Source organism: Narcine bancroftii, chromosome 4 (genome assembly GCF_036971445.1).
Source record: "Narcine bancroftii isolate sNarBan1 chromosome 4, sNarBan1.hap1, whole genome shotgun sequence".
NCBI classification, from domain to species: Eukaryota; Metazoa; Chordata; class Chondrichthyes; order Torpediniformes; family Narcinidae; genus Narcine; species Narcine bancroftii.
In genome coordinates, this window is record NC_091472.1 from 289410541 (window position 1) to 289432017 (window position 21477).

Genomic DNA, 21477 nt, shown 5'->3' on the forward strand with positions numbered 1-21477 from the left:
TGGATACCGAAAAGCAAATTTATATCCTTTCTTCCACAAAACAGCTTTGGCAGAATTAAATTCTTTATGTTGTTTAATAACAGCTTGATTCAAATCAACAGAAAGGAAAACTATTATTTTTAACTATCTTGATTACTTCTTGCATTTTGACTGTAACTCTTAAGATCAATGCTCTATCTTGATAGCGTAAGCATCTAATCAAGATAGAATGTGGAGCTTCACCTGGAAGAGGTTTCCTTCTTATCGTTCTATGAGCTCTATCCAATTCCAAACCATTTGGAAAATATTCTTTCCCCAAAACTTCAGGAATCCACTACTGAAAAAATTGAACCAGGTCTGGGTCTTCAAAATCTTCCAGAAGACCAACAATTTTAACATTATTCTTTCAATTTTGATTCTCCAATGCATCAATTTTCTTCAATAATTCATGTCTTTGAATTTCCTAACTAGAGAATTAATCCCCCATCTTTTCTTTACATTGTTCCACATCATCCTTACAGTCAGGAAAAGCCTCTTCAATCTTCTTAAATTGATCTTGTACCTTATCCACCATCTTCACACACATTGCCATATCCAACTTAATACAGTAGATGATATATCCTGCTTCATATCAGTCAGTTGTTCCTTCATAGATGAAAAACCTTGACCCATCTGAGATGCCAAATTTTCTATCTGATTTGACTTGGTGGGTCTGAATAATGAGGTCAGACCCCATTTAAACTTTGTTAAAACCTCTTCCTCTTCCTCCACTGTACCTGGATAAATTTCTTCTTCTTCTTCTTCCTCCAATGTCACTTTCTTCCTCCTCCGTCGATGCTGAAGGCATTTCAGCCCGACTGTGGGTTCAGATATCCCCCTCCTGTCAGTCCAGTATCATTGGGCTGAGAGAAGGCGGATCCCCCTTGGTTCCTCCTCATAATCTGGAGGTGGATGTTTTCGGGCACTGGGGCCATCTTCCGCAATGCGGAGTCAAGTTAGTCTTACCCAGGGTCTGCCATTGCAGTCTTGGGTGAGCAGGAATCGACTCCGCAGGCTACACTTTGAAGGTAGGCCCAAGTTCTTCCGTACTTGATAACTGTTTAGAAGTCATTTTTTTTCAACTGCTTGTACTTTTGTTTTCCTCATAGTTGTTTACAGAGCATACCAACAATATATCCAATATTTTCTGAAAAGTTACAAGAAGTTTAAAAATCGGGTTTTTAATAGTTCTGCCGGGGGAGGTGTTTTTCCACGTCTTCTTCCTATGCCATCATCCCCCCACCAATACACTTCCAAACACAGCAATGAGCACTACAAGCAGGGTTCAAAGAGTTTTGGCTGAACATGTGAGGTATTAATCATGTGGGAGATAGCACAAATGAGTGTGTATATGGGTGTCCTGTTGTGTGCATGTGTTATTGTGTACCTCCAAATCAATGGGAACAGCAGGAGGCGATCCACAGCTAGTAAAGGAATATAAAATCCCCGAGTGGACCGATGACCATCAGGGTTTTAGCCATTTTGCAGAGTGGCTGGCAAGCCATGTCATGCCAGCTGACTGGATTGAAAGGCTGGACCCCCATGGAGAGAAGATAGGGCATCATGTGGTCTCCCTTCTTGAGGAATTGGGGTTTTCTGGGACCAGAGGAAGTCATGCAGGAGCCTTATGGTTACCTACTGAGGTGAGTATCACGTCCAATTTGAGTAGTCAGGGCGCCCAGAAAGATGAGCAGATTGAATCATTAAAGCTCCAGCACGGATCCCTGCTTGACGAAATGGATACTGCCAGGGTGCACATCAGCAGTTGGAGGCTAGGTTCAGTGAAGCTGGTCGATCATGGAAAGATCAGAACCATCATCATGTGAGGGGAAGAGTGTGATGTGTGGTCGGGAGATGGGGATGTGTGGCTGAACAATTATGCCTTTGAGGAGGCTGATGCCCACCCACCCCCACCATGTCCCTGCAAGCCTAGCTGATAACCATGTGGTCCCATATCATCGATCCACTTGATTTGTATAGTTTCTTTTACTTTGGATTCATGTTACCGTTATGAGCCCAAAGGACCCCGAAACCCAGCAGCAAAGACATTGACCAAGACAAGTGGTTTTTAAAACAAAAGTTATTTTTAATCTTCTTTAAACATGAAAATAGAATAAAACTTTAACTTTATACTTAACTAACCCATATTAACCGCCTTCTAATTCTATGCGGACGTGAATGTAATGTGTGTATAAATTTAAGAAAAGTTCTTTGGTTCATAGTTCAATCTCACTTCTTATTCCAAGTTCTCTGGATGCAGGCAATTCTTATACTGTTCACAGAATTCAACATGTATAAAGTTCACCAGGCAGTGGTGCTCGAAAGATAAATGTTTACTGCTCAGGACCACCATTAGTCATCTCAATGTCTCACTGATGAAACTTGCCCCATCAGGGTTTTCCACATGGTAACTTCTTTCTTCAAGCTACTACAGAGCTCCTCTCTGTTTCTCTTATTTCAAGAGAAACGTCAGACAGATAGTACTTCCAGCCATCCACCATTCTCCGACGGCAGTGTTCCATGTAGATTTTCTCGATGGTAGGGAGAATTTTGTCTGTGATGTACTGGGCTCTGATCACTACCTTTTGCAAAGTTTTCCATGAAACCAGGTTGTAATGCAGCCAGTCAGCACACTTTTCACTAAACATCTGTAGATGGTTGCCAAGGCGTTTGATGTCATACCAAATCTCAGTAAACCCCAGAGAAAGTAAAGGCGCTAACGTGCTTTGTTCATGATGACATTAGTATGTTAGGTCCAGGAAAGGTCCCCCGAGACAGTGATTTAAATTTACTCACTCTCTCCACCTCTGATTCCCCATTGATCACTAGATTGTACACCCCTGGTTTTCCCTTCCTAAAGTTGGTGACATTGAATGTGACGTTGTTATGAGTTCAACATTCAGCCAAGACTTTAATCTCCCTCCTGTTTGCTGATTCAACACTTTTTTAATAGAACCCACTATGGTAGATTCATCAGCAATTTTGGAGATGGTATTATTGTTGACCTGAGCCACATAGACATAGGTCGAAAGCAGAGTGGTTTTCAAACTTTTCTTTCCACTCACATACCAGGTTAAGTATTCCCTTTGCTGTAGGTGCTCTGTGATTAGTAAGGGATTACTTAAGGTGGTATGTGAGTGGAAAGAAAGGGTTTGAAAGCCTCTGTTTTAATTGTACCTAATTGGCTCGTTATGTGCATGGTTTCATATCTTAATGTGGTATGTTTTTATCTAATTATGCAATTATCAAATGCCAAGGGAAAAATTATATTAGTGGGAAATTTTACTTTTACTTTGGACTCTAAATTGTATTAATCAGGAGATAAAATGATGAAAAATAAACTAGCTAAAATAGCAATAGATTTACTGTAAGACACGGGTTTAGTGGATATATGGAGAAGAATTCATCCAAGTGAAGGAGATTATTCTTTTTACTCTTTTCGACATAAAACATATTCACAAATAGATATGTTTTTAATTTCTGCACAATTTCAATTTAGAGTGCAAAAGGTTGAATATCAAGCGTGAGTTCTATTGGATCATTCACTTTTAATTTTGTCAATTTTTTTGGAAGAAGGTGGAGGTTAAATACCACATTTCTGAAGGAAAAAGAATTTTGTGACTTTATGAGACAACAGATAATTTTTTTCTTCAAACTAATAATGATTGAGTAACAATTAAGTTCATAATATTGGATTCTATAAAGGCATATTTAAGAGGATAAGTAATAAGTTTTACTTCAAAAGTAAAGAAAATATATGAAAGAGGTGGATCTGTTGGAAAAAGAAATAATGAAATTGGAGAAGGAAATGCAAGTGAAAAAAATGAGGAGAAAAGAATATTGTTAGAATCCAAAAATTAAGATTTAATACAATACAAATTTATAGAATGGAGAGGGATATAATGAGATCATGAAAAAATATTACTAATTAGGTGAAAGGATTCATAAAGTATTAGCATAGCAATTAAAGGCAGAACAAGTTTTTAGAACAAAAATTACCACTAAGAAAACTACTGGTCAGATTACTTATAAAATGCAGGAAATAATTGATAATTTTAAGGAGTTTTATGCCAAACATTATCATTCAGAATCTTTAAAAGATTATAATAAAATAGAAGAGTATTTGCGACAAGTTAAATGACCTGTTTTAGATGAAGATGAAAAGTTAAGATTGTCTAATATTTTTTCTGAAATAGAAGTTTATGAGACCCTGATGTCATTTCAGGATATTAAAGAGACAGGTGAAGATGGTTTTCCACCTTAATTTTATAAAGAGTTTAAGGAGTTATTAGTACCTGTATTAATGGGGATATTAGACCAAATGAGAGAGGTACATGACCTACCAGAATCTTTTAAAACAACATTAATAACAGTAATTCCAAAGAAAGGAATTATACAGATCTATATAATTATTGAATATGGATTATAAAAGTGTATCAAAATTATTAGCTAATTGGTTAGTTAAATTTTTAACAAAATTAATACATATGGATCAAACTGGTTTTATTAAAAATAGAAAAGCAGCAGATAATATAGTTAATTTTTGTTTGATACATATAATGCAAAATAGAAATGGTTGGGGTTGCATTAGATACAGACAAAGCATTTGATAGATTGGAATGGGATTTTTTGTTTAATGCTTTTGGGATTCAAAATACTTTTGTAAATTGGATAGAAGTGTTGTATGATCAGCCAAAAGCAAAAATGGATACAAATAGACAAATATCAAAACCTTTTTTATTCAAAAGGTCTTCTAGACAAGTGTGAGGATGTCATGGGGAGGGGGAATGTTACACTGACTGCTTGCTATTGGCTATGGTTGTAGAGATACTCCACCCTCCTGATATAACAGATGGAAAACCTTACCGACTGGCCAATTTAGAGGTGGCTTTTCATCTGTTAATAAAAGCCCAGTATTGGAATGATACTTGACTGGTCCTTGTCTATGGCATATCAACAAGGTTGTCCATTGTCACCTTTTATTATTTGCATTAACAATAGAGCCATTAGCAGAAATAATTAGAATTGATAAAGAAATTAAATGATTTGAGATAGATAATAAAGAACATAAAATTAGTTTGTTTGCAGACGATGTTATAGTATATTTAATAAGATCAGAAATATTGTTAAATAAGTTGAATATGAGAGTAAAAGCACATGGATTAATATTGGGTTACAAAGTTAATGTTGATAAAAGTGAGGTGATGCCTATGGTGGATATGGATCATTCACAATGTAAAAGATTGACAAAATGTAAGGGAAAAAAATTATGTAATTAAATATCTAGGAATAAAAAGTTAATAGAAATATAAATAATTTATTAAAGTTAAATTATTCACTACCATCGAAAAAGATAGAAGATCTGAGAAGATGGAAAGATTTACCAATAACATTAATAGGATGGGTGAATTGTATTAAGACGAATATTTTTCTGAGAATACAATATTTATTTCAATTTTTACCCATTCATGTACCACAATTTTTTTTTCAGGGTTTGAATAAAATTATATGAGAATTTATTTGGAAAGGTAAAAATGTCAAGAGTTGGTCTTGATAAATTAACATGGAAATTTGATCAGGGAGGACTAAGATTACTGAATTTTAAAAATTATTATAAAGCAGCTCAATTGAGATTTTTGTTCTTCTGTTATCAAATGAGTGAAAATACAGCTTGGGGTCAGATTGGAATGAATAAAATTGGAGAAACTATCCCAGAACACATTTTGTATAAATGGAATAGTGAATTGTTAAAGGAAATATGGAAGCACCAATTTTAAAACATAAGTTGAAAATAAGGAATGGGATTCATATGGAGAGAGGGATTAAAAATTATCAATTACCTAAAATGTTGTTAAAACAAAATCAACTTATTCCTTTCACTTTGTATAATTCTTTATTTGGTAAAGTAACGGTATGCAGAAGATAAAAGATTGTTTTTTAGGATCTTTCTTTTTAATTTTGGAGCAATTAAAAGATAAATATAATATACAAAATAACACAAATTTTGCATATTACCAATTAAAATTGTACTTAAAGAAATTAAGAACAGAATTAAGACTCCCAGAACAAAGTTAGTTTGAAGATATAATAACAGATGCACTTATTATTAAGAAATTTATTACAAATATGTATATAAAATTACAATAATCTACAAAGAAAAAAGATTTATACAAATCAAAATTATGACAGGAGAAAGATTTAAATATACAAATTCTAGAGGAAATAAGATCAAAATTGTGTCAAGGGAGTATACAGTTAATGCCAGATATCAAATGGTTCAATATAATTTTTTTCATCAATTATATTATACTCATAAATTAAGTGACTTAATTCTAATTATCCAGGTAAGTGTTTTCGATGTACCAAAGAAATAGAGACTTTTTTTAAACATTCGGTATGATCCTGTGAGAAAGTGGAAAGATTTTGTAATGATTTGAGTGTATTGCTAGGACAAATTATGGAGATAAAGATACAAAAAGATCCAAGAGTATTTTTACTTGGGAATATACATGAAAAAGATATAAAGCTGAAATTGGACAAATATCAAGAAAAAAATTTAAATATAGCAATAGCGACTGCAAAGAAATGTATAGCGGTAACATGGAAAACTGAGAGTGTGGTGCAATTAGGCAGATTGCATATTGAAATGTAAAGTTGTTTACCTTTAGAAAAAATTACATATAGCTTAAGAAATTGAATTGAAAACTTTTAAAAAATTTGGAAACCATTATGGATTTTATGAATAAAATTCCATCTACCTTCTCCATCTTACCCTCCCCTCTCAATTAGAATCTATAAAAAATAATCAATGAATATTATATTTGTTAATAATATTATGCATGTAGAAGTAGGTGTTGTCACATTTGTGGCCCGAAATGTGAAGTTAATAAAACATTAAACACAAGTTTATCAGGTAAACTTCTCCGTTTTCTTTATTTTCCAGTTTCCCTTTGTTCTCCTGCTTGTGTTCTTATCTCTCTCTCATACCACGTGACTTCCGGTACATCTCATACATATTCATTATCATGACATCCCTCCTTTAATCAGAAATAAACTTTACCTTCACTTACCAATATTCCTCGGAAACTTACAAACATCGTAACTAATGGTAATACTATAACTCAACTACATAAAATTTACTTCCTACAGCACTCATACATGCACTTTATGATATAAGATTAAAATACTGTCCCAAAGTTCTTATCAAAACTATGGCACAAAGTCTTCGTATCGTTTGGGCACTTTCCGGTTTCGTTTCGGCCTGCCTGCGATATTGTCGTCGCTTCTCGGTTGTTCACTCTCAGCGTCAGAAATACTGCTCGCCACGGCTCCGGGTGTTTCTGGCGCTCTAGTCACTTCATCAGGAGTGCTGGTAACTGCCTCTGGAACATCATCAGGTCTCTCAGTTTCAGCATCTCGTATTGGCCTTTCAACCTCTTCGCTCGATGTATCTCTGGACTGGTACCTTTTTACACCTGATACATTTCTCTTATACTGGACTCCAGTCGGAGACTTGACTGTCACCATACTGCCACTTCTGGATACGACAGTATAGGGTTGATGGTAATAAGGTGTATCTAGCTTACCACCAGTTTCATGCCTCACTAGAACATTATCTCCTGGCATGATGTCTGAGTACTTGGCTCCACGTTTCGAATCTGTGTGCAGCTTTGCTGCACCTTTCTTTTCAGCATCGTGGTCCCTCATCTCCTGGTCGTCTCGGATTTCCTTTATTTCTGGCATTTTTGTGCGGATTTTTCTCCCAAAAAATGCTTCTGCAGGACTTTTTCCAGTGGTTGCATGAGGCGTTGCTCGATAGACAGCCACATAAGATAGCAATGCTTCTCGCCAATTTTGTCCTACTGCGTGTGCAATCTTCAATCGTTTTTCAATGGATTGATTTTGTCTCTCTACTTCTCCGCTGGCTTGCGGCCATTTCGGAGTTACTTTATGATGATGGATACCTGTGGTCCTCATGTATTTCGCAAATGTCTCTGAAATGAATTGTGGACCATTATTAGAGTATAATGTAACAGGTAACCCATATCTTGCGAATATCTCTGCTAATGCTTGTATTGTTTTTTCAGTGGTTGTGGATTTCAACACCACGTACTCATAGTATCTGCTGTAGTAATCTATCACTACCATAATTGATTCACCCGTCGGTAAAGGTCCAAGAAAATCAACAGCTACGTCGATCCATGCTCCTGTCGGAAGTTGCGTACTCCGGATCGGTTCTGTCGGATTACTCCTACTTGTGATTTGACATCCGTGACAAGTTTTAACAAATTTCTCTGCGCCTTTATCACAACTTGGCCACCATACCTTGGTTCTGAGGTTTTGCTTGGTACCAAGAATACCTAGGTGTCCTTCATGCGCTAAGGATACGATCTTCGGTCTCAATCTTTGTGGTATCACCAATCTGCAACCTCTTAATACACACTGTCTGATGCAACAAAGTTCGTCTCTAATGGGAATATAAGCCTTGTGAGTACACTTGTCCCATTGTCCACTCTGTATGCATTCTCTTACTTCCATAAGTTCTGGATCACGTTCGGATTCTCTCTCGACTTCCTTCGTAGTCACAGCTTTCGGTGTCGCCTGAATAGCTACGAAGCGTACAAAGCTTTCTGTTTCTGTTCCCAATTCTGATTTGGATTGTGGACATCCATCCTTCACCAATCTGGACAGCGGATCTGCAATGTTTGCTTTCCCTGCAATATGGATTACTTTATATTTGTAGGGTTGTAGTCTGAGTACCCATCTCTCTATTCTGGCACATGATTTGGATCTAGGTGCATAGATCACCTCTAATGGCTTATGATCTGTGATGAGTTCAAATTCAATGCCGTGTAAATATGCATGGAACCTCTCACAGGCCCATATAAGTCCGAGTGCTTCTTTCTCTGTCTGAGAGTATCTTCTTTCCACATCTGATAACGATCTGCTGGCATAGGCAATGATTCTTGGTCCTCCATCATGCATCTGGACCAACACGGCTCCTAAACCAACTGGACTGGCATCCGCTATGACTTTAGTTGATGCCGCCAGATCGTAATATCCAAGAGTTTTTGCATCTGTCAGGCTTTGCTTCAGCGCTGTGAACGCTTTCTTCTGCTCAGATCCAAAATGAAAAGGTACACCTTTCCTGGTTAGTTTCCTTAGTGGTTCTGCCACTGTAGTGAAATTAGGAATGAACTTTGCACAAAAATTGACCAATCCCAGGAAACTCCTCACCTCTGTTGCGTTCTGAGGTGCACGTGCCTCTTCAATAGCTTTCACCTTGGCCTCTGCAGGGTTTAGTCCTTCCCGGGTAAGTCTGTGTCCTATGAAGTCCATTTCTGACACACCGAACTGGCACTTGTTTCCATTCACGGTAAGGCCTGCCTCCTGTAGTCTAGATAGTACACGCCTCAACCGTTTGTCATGCTCTTCCTTCGTTGGTGCATGGACTATGATGTCGTCAGAAATGTTGGCAACTCCAGGAATGCCTTGAATCACTCGATGGATTTCATACTGGTAGATCTCCAAAGCTGCATTAATTCCAAATGATAGTCTCTTGTAACGATACAATCCACAGTGAGTCACAAATGTAGTTACATCTCGGGAACCTGGATCTAGCTCTAATTGATGATAGCCCCATTTCAGATCAATTTTTGAGAATACCTTGCTGGTAGTTAGTTCTTGAAGTATTTCCTCCACCGTTGGTATAAGGTGTTGTTCTCTAATTATAGCTTCATTGGCCATTCTCATGTCAACACATAGTCTTATGTCACCCTTTGGTTTGGGCACAATCACTACTGGGCTGACCCATTGTGTCGAATGTTCCACCGGTTCAATAATGTCTTGTTCGATCAATTCTTTAGTTTTGGCTTCGACTTTCAAACGAAGTCCAAACGGAGTTCGGCGCATTGGTTGTGCCTTGGGTTTGACCGTTTCATCTACCGCTAGCTTCAATTGTCGACCTTTCAGCTTTCCTACTCCTTGGAAGACTGCGGGGAATTCTTGCTTCATATCCTCGTATGACTGAACTGAATTGGCACAAGCTCCAATATGAAGTATTGCCAGGTCTTGCGCTGTGCTTCTACTCAACAATGGTTCTCCCCTCTCTTCTATGACCATAAACTCTGCTTCGGTGTACTTATCTCCAGCTTCAACAGTTGCAGTAAAACATCCAATGGTCTGCAATGGCTTGGTTGCTGTGTATGGATACAGTTTCTTGGAACACTTCTTTGAGGTACAGATGATCATTTTCCTTTTCAACTTCTCCCATAAATGTCGATCAATCACATTACTGTCACTGCCTGAATCTACAATGACCTGAACTGTCACTCCACCAATGATCACTAGGACCTTCTCATGATGTACTTCATTCAACGTAAATTGGAAACAACTCTGTTCCTCCTGGGTATCATCATCGTCACCGTCTATCTGGCGAATGGTATCTTTCTTTCCAGGATACTTTCCTTTACCCCAGGCTTTGCCTTTGGAAGTTGTACTCTTCCTCTTCTGGTCTGCATTGGACTTGCTTTTGCACTTCTTTGCAAAGTGGTCCTTACCTCCACACTTTCTGCAAACTTTGCCTTTGGCCGGGCAATATGGGTCTTTTCCAAAGTGACCTCGGTTTCCACATCGATAACACTCCACGTCCTGTGTCGGCGTATATCTTGGCTGATTATGGCGATGTGAGAGCCTCTTAATTTGCTGGCTTGAGTTGTCTTTCAGGGTGATGGTATGAAATTGCCCTTCAACAGCCTCTAATGCAGCAGCAATGGTTAAAGCATCGGTGAGTTCCAACTCACTCCCTCTTTCCAGTAGACGTCTTCTGAGTTTATCTGATCTGCAGTGCTGTACGACTTGATCCAGTAATTGGTTGTCCAAATCAGCTGGCATGTAATTGCATCCAACAGCTAGCTGGCGTAGTCTCGTCACGTACTGAGCAATTGTCTCGTTCTCCGAAACAAATGGCGTTGAAATGTAGCATTCGGTGTCACTACATAATGTGCATTTAATGCATCTACCGCTTTCCGGTACTCATCCTTTCTTCCAGTATTTAAAAGTGTCTTAAATGTTTCCCGAACTGAGGGTCCTGCAGTGAAAAGAAGTAACGCCCTTCTCTGCGCTTTTTGTTCAACTGTACCGGTATCGAGAAATAGGCCACGACTGTCGGCGTAGGATTCAAATTCTTCCAGCCATGCCTTCCACTTCACACTTACAGTGCTTGCATCACCCGTTGGGTCAAAATGAGCAATTCCACTATGTGTTAGAAAGTCACTCTCTGCACCAGCCATGAGGAAATATTCCAGCCCCAAAAGTACTGAGACACAGAGAAAATTCTTATCACCTTGAAGTTGTCTGTAATCCTCTGTAATCTTATTTAGTCTTTAATTTTCTTCAAGCTTCTTTCATCCTCGTCGCCAATGTCACATTTGTGGCCCGAAATGTGAAGTTAATAAAACATTAAACACAAGTTTATCAGGTAAACTTCTCCGTTTTCTTTATTTTCCAGTTTCCCTTTGTTCTCCTGCTTGTGTTCTTATCTCTCTCTCATACCACGTGACTTCCGGTACATCTCATACATATGCATTATCATGAAGCTTAAGAAATTGAATTGAAAACTTTAAAAAAATTTGGAAACCATTATGGATTTTATGAATAAAATTCCACCCACCTTCTCCATCTTACCCTCCCATCTCAATTTAGAATCTATAAAAAATAATCAATGAATATTATATTATATTATATTTGTTAATAATATTATGCATGTAGAAGTAGGTGTCATTTTCTTTTTCTTCCTTTTCTTTTCTTCCTTCTTTTGGGAGGAGGGGGGTTGAAAAGAAAAATTATTATTTTTTGTATAATTTTGTATGACCTACATTAATTACTGTATTACTGAATTATTCTTTTTTATATTGATACAAATGATAAATAAAATTTTCAAAAAAAACTAAGGTGGTATGTGAATGGAAAGAAAAAGTTTGAAAACCACTAGTCTAAAGCGAGTAGAGCAGGGGGCTAAGAATGCAGACCTGTGGTACTCTGGTACTGATGGAGGTCATGGAGGAGAAATTGAACTTGAATTCGATCAGCTAATCACAATCATTCATTTACTTTGAGTGAGTTAGTCTTGAATGGAAAATCCAGGGGGGTAGTTCATATGAGAACCCTATTGTGGTATTGGAAGTTTTGGGACATTTCTTTTCAACCACTACTGCGAGTTACTGAGTCCGCTTATCGTAAGATGTAAAACACAAAATCTGCAGGCACTGAGATTGTGCTAACAACTCATAAATGCTGGATGAACTCAGCAGTTCTCATAGTGTCCATAGCAGGTAAAGAAGGAGGAACTGTTAGATGGTCTGGCATGGAAGACCTCATCCTGGGAGCAGATGTGATGGAGATGGAGGAATTCAGGGAAAGAAATGGAATCCTTACAAGAGTGTAGACGAGGTAGCTATGGAAGTTGGTGGGTTTGTAGAAGATGTCTGACAAAGTTTGTCTCCTGAGATGGAGAAAGAGAGATCGCAAAAGGGATAGTGTTGGTAGTGATAGACTACGTGAATTTAAGGCCAGGGCAGAAGTTGGCAGCAAAATGGATAAAGGGGTGCATGAGGTAGCACCAAAAGTAGTCGTTAATGTAGTGGAGGAAGACTTGCAGAACCTTGCCTATGTAGGCTTGTAAAGCAACATAAAGCATATATACATACATATTCATGTTTGAAAAGTGGTTCTCAAACTTTTTCCATTCACATACGACCTTAAGTAATTTGTTATTTACCACAGAATACCAATGGCATCCTATGCCTTTGGTGTTCGGTGGTTAGTAAGGGATCACTTAAGGTGGTGTGTGAGTGAGAAAAACATTTAAGAACCACTGCCCTACTCAATCATGATATTGTTGTATCTCAGTGAACTGGTGGAAATACATTTCATGCCAAATGATCTGCATATTGGAATTTGAACAGTGAAATGGATTTCAGAGTACAACACCAGACTATACTAAAGAGCACATTTAGCATAATTGACCAGGGATAAAACATCTGGGCAGATGAATTACCTTTTCATGGGGAAAAAAAAAATTTGTTTAATTGACTAACTCACAGATACATTTGTTTTATTAAGTGAATTGTTTCACAACCTTAACCAGCTAAAATAACCATGCTTTGAAATGGAATCGATGGAGGTCTTTGTTGAAGGGCTTTCACACAACAAATTTCTTGACAAAGAAAAGAACCTTACCGGATCATTTTTTTTTTCTTTTCTGGTCTGTTATTAGATAGGGTTACACATCAATTGAGGACATGAGTAGAGATTAATGTCCCACTCTCAACGATCTTTTTCTCTTTAGACTCAAAACTTCCAGAAATCACTGGCAAAATTCACAAAGAAATAAAATCAATTGCTATGTCTTTAAAGGTGAATCAAAGCTGTTTGCTAATTTATTGGAGAGGAACTTCCCTGGTGATCCACGTTGATCTTTATTGTACAATACTAGCACCTTTACAGAATTTTACTGAGCTTAGATTCTGCCAACCCTTAAATTACCAGAATGATAATGAGTTAATATGCCAATATTGATTCAGAAGGCAAACCCAAACTTTATTAAAAATGCACCGAAATGCTGGAGGAACTCAGCCAGTCTTCAGCATCTACAGGTGAGAAAGATATGTTCCCGATGTTTCGGGCCAGATCCTGTCTTGAAGGAATAATTTAGAAGCAGGAAATCTCAGAAAGTCTGGGAATTCAGACAATGCTGGCTGGGGAAGGAATCCAGACCAACAAAAGGATATGATAAGGTAAAATTTATCATGTTTGTGTGAAAGAGATGGAATGGAGAGACAGAGATGAGGAAAGGCAATGGGGAAAAAGTGGGGGGGGGGGGTGGTTAACAAAAGCCAGAGAAGTCAATATTAATGCCATCTAGTTGGAGGGTATCCAGTCAGAAGATGAGGTGATGTTCCTCCAATTTGCGTGTGGTCTCAGTCTGGCAGTTCATGAAACACGTCAGCAAGGGAATGGATGGAGAATTGAAATGGGTGGCCACTGTGAGATCCTTGCTACTACAGCGGGCACAGACAAGCTGCTCAACAAAGTGATCTCCCAGTCTGCATCTATATATAAAACTTTATATTGACATTCCACCAATTAAACGTGCTATGCACTGAATATTCATTGGAGTATAATGGAGCATGGAAACTGGTGCATTGGCCCAGCTCATCAGTGCTAGCCATGTTGTCAACTTGAGCTTGTCCCATTGCCTATATTTGGCCCATATCCTTCTCAATCATGTATCCCTCATGAATAATGTATTAGTCTCTATACCTCTTAAATATTGTAACTGTAGAAATAATTTTTGTACATGCATAATATTATGCATGTAGTGGAGGAAGACTTGCAGAACCTTGCCTATGTAGGCTTGTAAAGCAACATAAAGCATATATACATGTGATAGTACAGATCTATCACCAATGTACATAGTGTATATAGTTACTGTATCTAGACTGTGCTTACAGCGATTGGCTGAGAGCTAAGCCACACCTATTGTTTGGGCCTTAAAGGGTTGTGTCCCTAGCCAGGTCGGATCATTCCGGACTGGTCGGCCACCTGTGAAGAGCTCCGGTCTTTTGCTAATAAAAGCCTTGGTTTGGATCAACAAGTCTTTGGTTCTTTCGACGAGCTCTACAATTTTATTAGCAAAAAGAATTTTTTTTGAAAGGGATGGAGCGTTTAACTCGGCCAGAAAAACTTGATATCGACCCACAGTCAGCTACAGCCTTCAAAGCCTTTAACTTCTGGCTGCTGAACTTTGAAAACTTCCTGAGATTCATTCAGGTAGAGGAGGATAACCAGCGTCTAACAGCATTGCTGTCTATGGTGTCCTTGAGAGTCTACGAGAACATCCAGGATGAGACCACTTACACCGCAGCCATAAAGGTACTGAAAGAACTGTATGATCAACCGGTGAACAGAGTTCATGCCCGGCTCATGCTTGCGTCGAGGAAACAACAGCCCGGCGAGTCCAGCAGGGCATATTTACAAGTATTAAAGGCATTGGGCAAGGACTGTAACTGTGTGGACAAAACTGCTGCCGAGATCACTAGCGACCTCGTCCGGGATGCCTATGTGGCCGGGCTCCGATCAAACGAAGTGAGGCTGCGTTTGCTCGAACAAGGGGTAGAAAAACTAGAGGACGTGGCCCGGATTGCAATCACAATGGAGGATGCAGCCTTAAAGTCCACCGAGCTCTCTAGGGACTGGACCCCTCGTTCTGATGTGAGTAAAGTGCCCTTCTACCCTACCCCTGACGGCCTGTCAGCTGCTGCTACCCTGCCCCGTGCGAACCCGAAATGTTATTTCTGCGGGAGGGACAAGCACAGCAGGTCCCAGTGCCCAGCAAGAAAAGCCAGGTGCCAGAAGTGCCTTAAAAAGGGCCACTTTGCTGCAGTCTGTAGGTCTAAAATGGCCGCCAGCAAACACAGTGCCTCGTGTGAAGCTCAACCGCCACTATCCCATTCAAACTCTTCTTCCCCAGAGCTCTCGTCCAATGAGAGCGAGGGCTCCCCTGCACGGCAACGCCTGACGTCACGGAGACGCCGAACCCGGAAGGGGCAACCCACCGTCGCAACCATGGTGATGGCCTGCCTCTCGCCCCCGTGCGGAACACTTGACACTACCGCCGCTGCTGCCGCCGCCACAGCCACCCCCGGGGCCGACGCTACCGCCGCTGCTGCCGCCGCCACGGACACCCCCGGGGCCGACGCTACCGCCGCTGCTGCCGCCGCCACAGCCACCCCCGGGGCCGACGCTACCGCCGCCGCAGCCACCCCCGCGGCCAACCAGGTGCTCACCCTAGCGTCCATCGCTGACGACCGCCAGGGCCCGACCACCGATCACGAGCAACTACAAACCCCACTACTTACCATTCACCAGCACTTCCGGGAGGTTCTCCAACCTTCTCCTCGAGCGTTGACTACGTCATCCCGTTGCGTGACGTCATCCCGTTGTGTGACGTCATCCCGTTGCGTGACGTCATCGCGCAAAACTCGCCTGTCAACTGCTTCAATAACATTAAACCAGCAATGCTCTCATCCCCTCACCAGAGCAATGGAACTGATTAAAGTGCATGGACACTACACCAATTGCTTATTTGACTCTGGGTCAACTGACAGTTTTATCCAGCCAGATCTGGCCCTCCGTTGGGGACTTGACATTATCCCCACTACCCAGAGGATCTCATTAGCGACGAGGTCGCACTCGACTGGGATAAAGGGGTATTGCATCGCCACGCTGGAAGTACAGGGCGTGACGGTCACCCACTTTAAATTATTCGTCCTTCCCCAATTGTGCGCCCCAGTGTTGCTGGGATTAGACTTCCAGTGTCAGTTCCAAACGGTGTCCCTACACTTTGGGGGACCCCACGCCCCCCTCTCGGTCTGCCATCGCCCCACTCCCGAAGCACCCGAGCAACCCGCCCCCGTGCCCCGGGGCCAATCCTGCGGCCTTTCCACACTCCGGATTGCCCCGCCAGCACTCTTCGCAAACCTCACCCCTGGCTGGAAGCCTGTGGCCACCAAAAGTCGGCAATATAGTTACGAAAACAGGCAATTCATTAGGAGTGAGGTGCGTAGATTGCTGGATGAGGGCATCATCGAACCCAGTTCAAGCCCCTGGAGAGCCCAGGTGGTGGTTGTCAAGAATGGGGAAAAACTACGGATGGTGGTCGACTATAGCCAGACCATTAACCGCTTCACACTCCTGGATGCGTACCCCCTGCCACGCATCACGGATGTGGTGAACCAGATCGCCCAGTACCGCATTTTCTCCACTATTGACCTACGTTCGGCCTACCACCAGCTCCCGATCCGCTGCGAGGACCGACCATTCACGGCCTTTGAAGCGAATGGGCGGCTATATCAATTTCTCAGGGTACCATTCGGGGTCACAAATGGTGTCGCGGTCTTCCAGCGGGAAATGGACAGGATGGTGGACCAGAACGGGCTAACCGCTACTTTCCCGTATCTGGACAATATCACCATCTGTGGCCACGACATGCAGGACCATGACGCCAACCTAGACAAATTTCTTCAAACTGCCCGTCAGCTAAACCTGACTTACAATTTGGACAAGTGTGTTTTCCGGACCACACGACTCGCTATTCTAGGTTGTGTGGTGGAAAACGGGATAGTCATGCCAGATCCTGACCGCATGCGTCCCTTAATGGACTTACCCCCCCCACATACCCAGAAAGCTCTCAAACGCTGCCTGGGCCTTTTCTCTTATTACGCCCAATGGGTTCCAAACTACGCCGACAAGGCACGTCCTCTTATCAAGACCACCTCTTTTCCCCTCTCGACCGAAGCCACAGCGGCTTTCGACCGAATCAAATCTGACATCGCTGCTGCGACGCTGCACGCGATCGATGAGTCTGTCCCGTTTCAAGTCGAGAGCGATGCATCCGACTTCGCCCTGGCAGCCACCTTGAACCAGGCCGGTCGGCCTGTAGCCTTCTTCTCCAGAACCCTCCAGGGTCCGGAGAGTAGACACTCCTCGATCGAGAAGGAGGCCCAGGCCATAGTTGAAGCGGTACGTCGTTGGAGACATTACCTCGCTGGGAGGCGCTTTACACTGTTGACTGATCAACGCGCGGTCTCCTTCATGTTCAGCAACACCCAGCGTGGTAAGATAAAAAACGACAAAATCGCCAGATGGAGAATCGAACTCTCCACCTTTAACTATGACATCCTGTACCGGCCTGGTAAGCTCAACGACCCGCCTGACGCGCTCTCCAGGGGGACGTGCGCCAGCATACAGATGGACAGACTACGGAAACTCCATGAGGCGCTCTGTCATCCAGGGGTCACTAGGTTTGCTCACTTTGTCAAGGCGCGCAACTTACCCTACACAGTTGAGGAGATCCGCTCCATGACCCGAGCCTGTTCGGTGTGCGCCGAATGCAAGCCCCACTTCTTCCGTCCGGATAACTCCCACGTCATCAAAGCCACCCGCCCCTTCGAGCGTCTTAGCGTAGACTTTAAGGGACCCCTACCGTCGACCAACCGTAATACCTACATCCTTACGGCCATCGACGAATACTCCCGCTTCCCATTCGCTGTGGCCTGCCCAGACACCACTGCCACCTCAGTGATACAGGCCCTTCACAGTATTTTCACCATCTTCGGGTACCCCAATTCCATCCACAGTGATAGGGGGTCCTCATTCATGAGTGCAGAGCTGCAACAGTACCTTCTGGAGTGTGGTATTGCTTCAAGCAGGACCACGAGCTATAACCCACGCGGTAATGGCCAGGTCGAGAGGGAGAATGCCACCATATGGAGAGCGGTTACACTGGCTCTCCGGTCTAAAGGTCTCCCCACCTCTCACTGGCAGGAGGTTCTCACTAGTGCCTTACACTCCATCCGCTCCCTCCTATGTACTGCAACAAATGCCACCCCCCACGAAAGGATGTTCCTTTTCCCGAGGAAATCCGAATCGGGAACCACTGTACCGGCATGGCTCACCGTCCCTGGCCCCGTCCTTTTGCGACGCCACGTCCGGCACTCAAAGAACGACCCCTTGGTCGACCGAGTGACTCTACTCCACGCGAACCCACATTACGCATACGTGGAGTTCCCAGACGGGCGGGAGGACACTGTTTCGGTGCGGGACCTAGCTCAGGACGCGGTAGACCCAGCAAACCCCCCAACTCCTTATGCTCCAGGCCCCGTGCCGCAACAGAAGGACCAACAGCACCCCAATGACTCGGGCCACCCTGCCGACAAAACGACTGGGGAATTGAGTGACGGAGCAGTCGCACCCGATGAGCCCGCTGGTGACACCACTCCAGCGACCCCAATCCCGGCACCACGGCGGTCACGCCGGATGGTCAGACCCCCTGACCGCTACAGTCCTTGACCTACCCCTTCCTTTTCATTCTCTCCCTCGTTTTTGTTTTTTTTTTCCCGGGTCAATTCTCCAAGAAGGGGTGAATGTGATAGTACAGATCTATCACCAATGTACATAGTGTATATAGTTACTGTATCTAGACTGTGCTTACAGCGATTGGCTGAGAGCTAAGCCACACCTATTGTTTGGGCCTTAAAGGGTTGTGTCCCTAGCCAGGTCGGATCATTCCGGACTGGTCGGCCACCTGTGAAGAGCTCCGGTCTTTTGCTAATAAAAGCCTTGGTTTGGATCAACAAGTCTTTGGTTCTTTCGACGAGCTCTACAATACATACATATTCATGTTTGAAAAGTGGTTCTCAAACTTAAGAACTTCAGCAGTTCAAATAAGTGGTACTTTTCAAGGAAAATTAGGAGTGGTCAATACATGCTGGCCTTGCCAACAACACCCATTTTCCATATAAAAAAATAAAGTAACAATTGAATAGCAAAGGGGGAAGAAAACATTGAGAAATTGACAAAGCACAGAATGGCCCAAGAACTAAGCAGAAGAATGACATCTGCTTATCTGGACAATCCCATTGGACAAAACACGTCTTCTCTCCTCTTCCGATGTCTTGCCATCCTTCATTAATAGCACTTGGCATTCGTGACAAAATGGAAGAGCAGGTAAAGATTTTGAGAAATTCAAAGCGAAGGCCAGAAGATTGATGGCAAAGATGCTGTTTTCTGCATTTGTGTTTGAAGAATGCAGAGGCTAGAGTAAGATGTAGAATCAAAGTTAAACATATTAAAGATTGGAGTTAATGATGAATGTACTTAATGAAGTGATTTTCAGTCACTTTCTGCTTAATTTTAGTGTGTTGGATGCAGGTCAACTTCCCACGTTTTCCACGGCACATCCACCATTTTGGGAGCAGGTTCGCTTGCTGGTAAGTGGGTTGCCAAATGACTTCCTTTCAGCGTGATTGATATAACAATTTTGTTCTAACAGCTTTATTTGAGGTTACTGATAGACGTTTACCACCCATTAGAGTAAACTAACTTTCACAGAATACAATCACTTTCACTTGTAAATGCACCAGTGTGGTTTATTTGTAGAACTGCAATGTAGCCTGAAACTAATTTTAATGGAAACTTTTCATGTCAGTTTGAACAAATTTATTCATGCCAAAGAGACTTTTAAAAAAAATCTAGTTATACAACAAAAATGGATGCAGCCCTTTATTTATTGAGTAATCCCTTAAAAGCCAGGGATTTGATATCACAAAATTAAATTCAAAATGTCATGAATGGTGTTCAGTGAGTGCTGAACAATGGAGTGCTAAATGGACATTCTTCATTCCACCCATTTAATATAACAGCAGGTTTCAGAAACAGAAAGACAGCTGCTCTACCATTCATAAAATTTGTGTTTATGCATTCCATTTCCTCAGTTTATTTATACATCTCCCATTCTCCCTCTTTCAGGTTAATTTGATAAATAAATGAAATTGATTTGTAGCTCCATAACAGTGAAAGGGCCAAAAATTCCATTTGGTCTAATGAATTGTCTTTTTTGCACAATTGCATGTATAGTTATTATCGTGAACTGAAGAACAAATTGTGAGACAGGCCCTGTTTCTACACCAGGCAGTTTGCTTCAGCAACACAAAACGAAAAAGGTCTCTTTCATCGAGAATAAATTTATGTTCCTTTTTAATAGGTTAGTCCTTCCTGCTTAACTCTTCCAAGATTTATTGAGGAATAAACTGAACATTTGATTTTTGTGTTTTCTATTCCTTTGCATTGATAACTATTGAATGAATTTAATAGCTTCCATGTCATTAGTATTTAACCAATTGGGTATTTAATTTGTAGCTAAAATATTATTTCAAATAAGCTTTCAAAAGTGTTTTTTTATAGTAGCCATTCTTTTTTTTTGTCTGAAAGGCTTAGGGCAAAGGTTCTCAACCTTTTTCTTTCCACTCACATATCACTTGAAGTATTCCCTATTCCATAGGTGCTCTGTGATCAGTAAGGGATTGCTTAAGGTCGTATGTGGGTGGAAAGAAAAAGTTTGAAAGCCTCTGTTTTAATTGTACCTAAATGACTCGTTATGTGCATGGTTTCATATCCCCAAAGGAAATGGGCCAATGACAATTTTTCTCAAGCAAAATATTTCAGTAACAATTGGGTCTAGAGCAGTGCTTCTCAACCTTCCCTTCCCACTCACATACAACCTTAAGCAAACTCTTACTAATCACAGAGCACCGATGGCAAAGAGAAAGGTTGAGAACCATTGGTTTAGGGACAAAGATTTGGCACTTCTGTGGGTCCTAAAACATAGAAATCTACAGCACAGTACAGGCCCTTCAGCCCATAGTGTTGTACCAACATAATAACTTGCTCTACCAACTTCCTAGAATATCCCTACTGTATAACCCTCCATGTTTCTGTTCCATGTACCTACTTTTAAAAGATCCTATTTAACCTGCCTCTATCACCATGTTTCAGAAGGCATGCAATAGATGTGAAGCATTAAATGAACAGTTATGTTTGTATCAACACCTTGGAGTC

The 21477-nt window shown here is 41.5% G+C and overlaps 1 protein-coding gene across 2 annotated transcripts in view; it reads left to right on the plus strand.

Moving 5' to 3' along the window:
* grb14 (growth factor receptor-bound protein 14) overlaps nucleotides 1-21477 on the plus strand; it is a 157606-nt gene that overhangs the window by 100843 nt on the left and 35286 nt on the right. For both annotated transcript variants that reach the window (XR_011356743.1, XR_011356744.1), the window contains exon 14: nucleotides 19778-19850. The gene's annotated coding sequence lies outside the window, so the exon portion shown is untranslated. The remainder of the gene's footprint in view (nucleotides 1-19777; nucleotides 19851-21477) is intronic.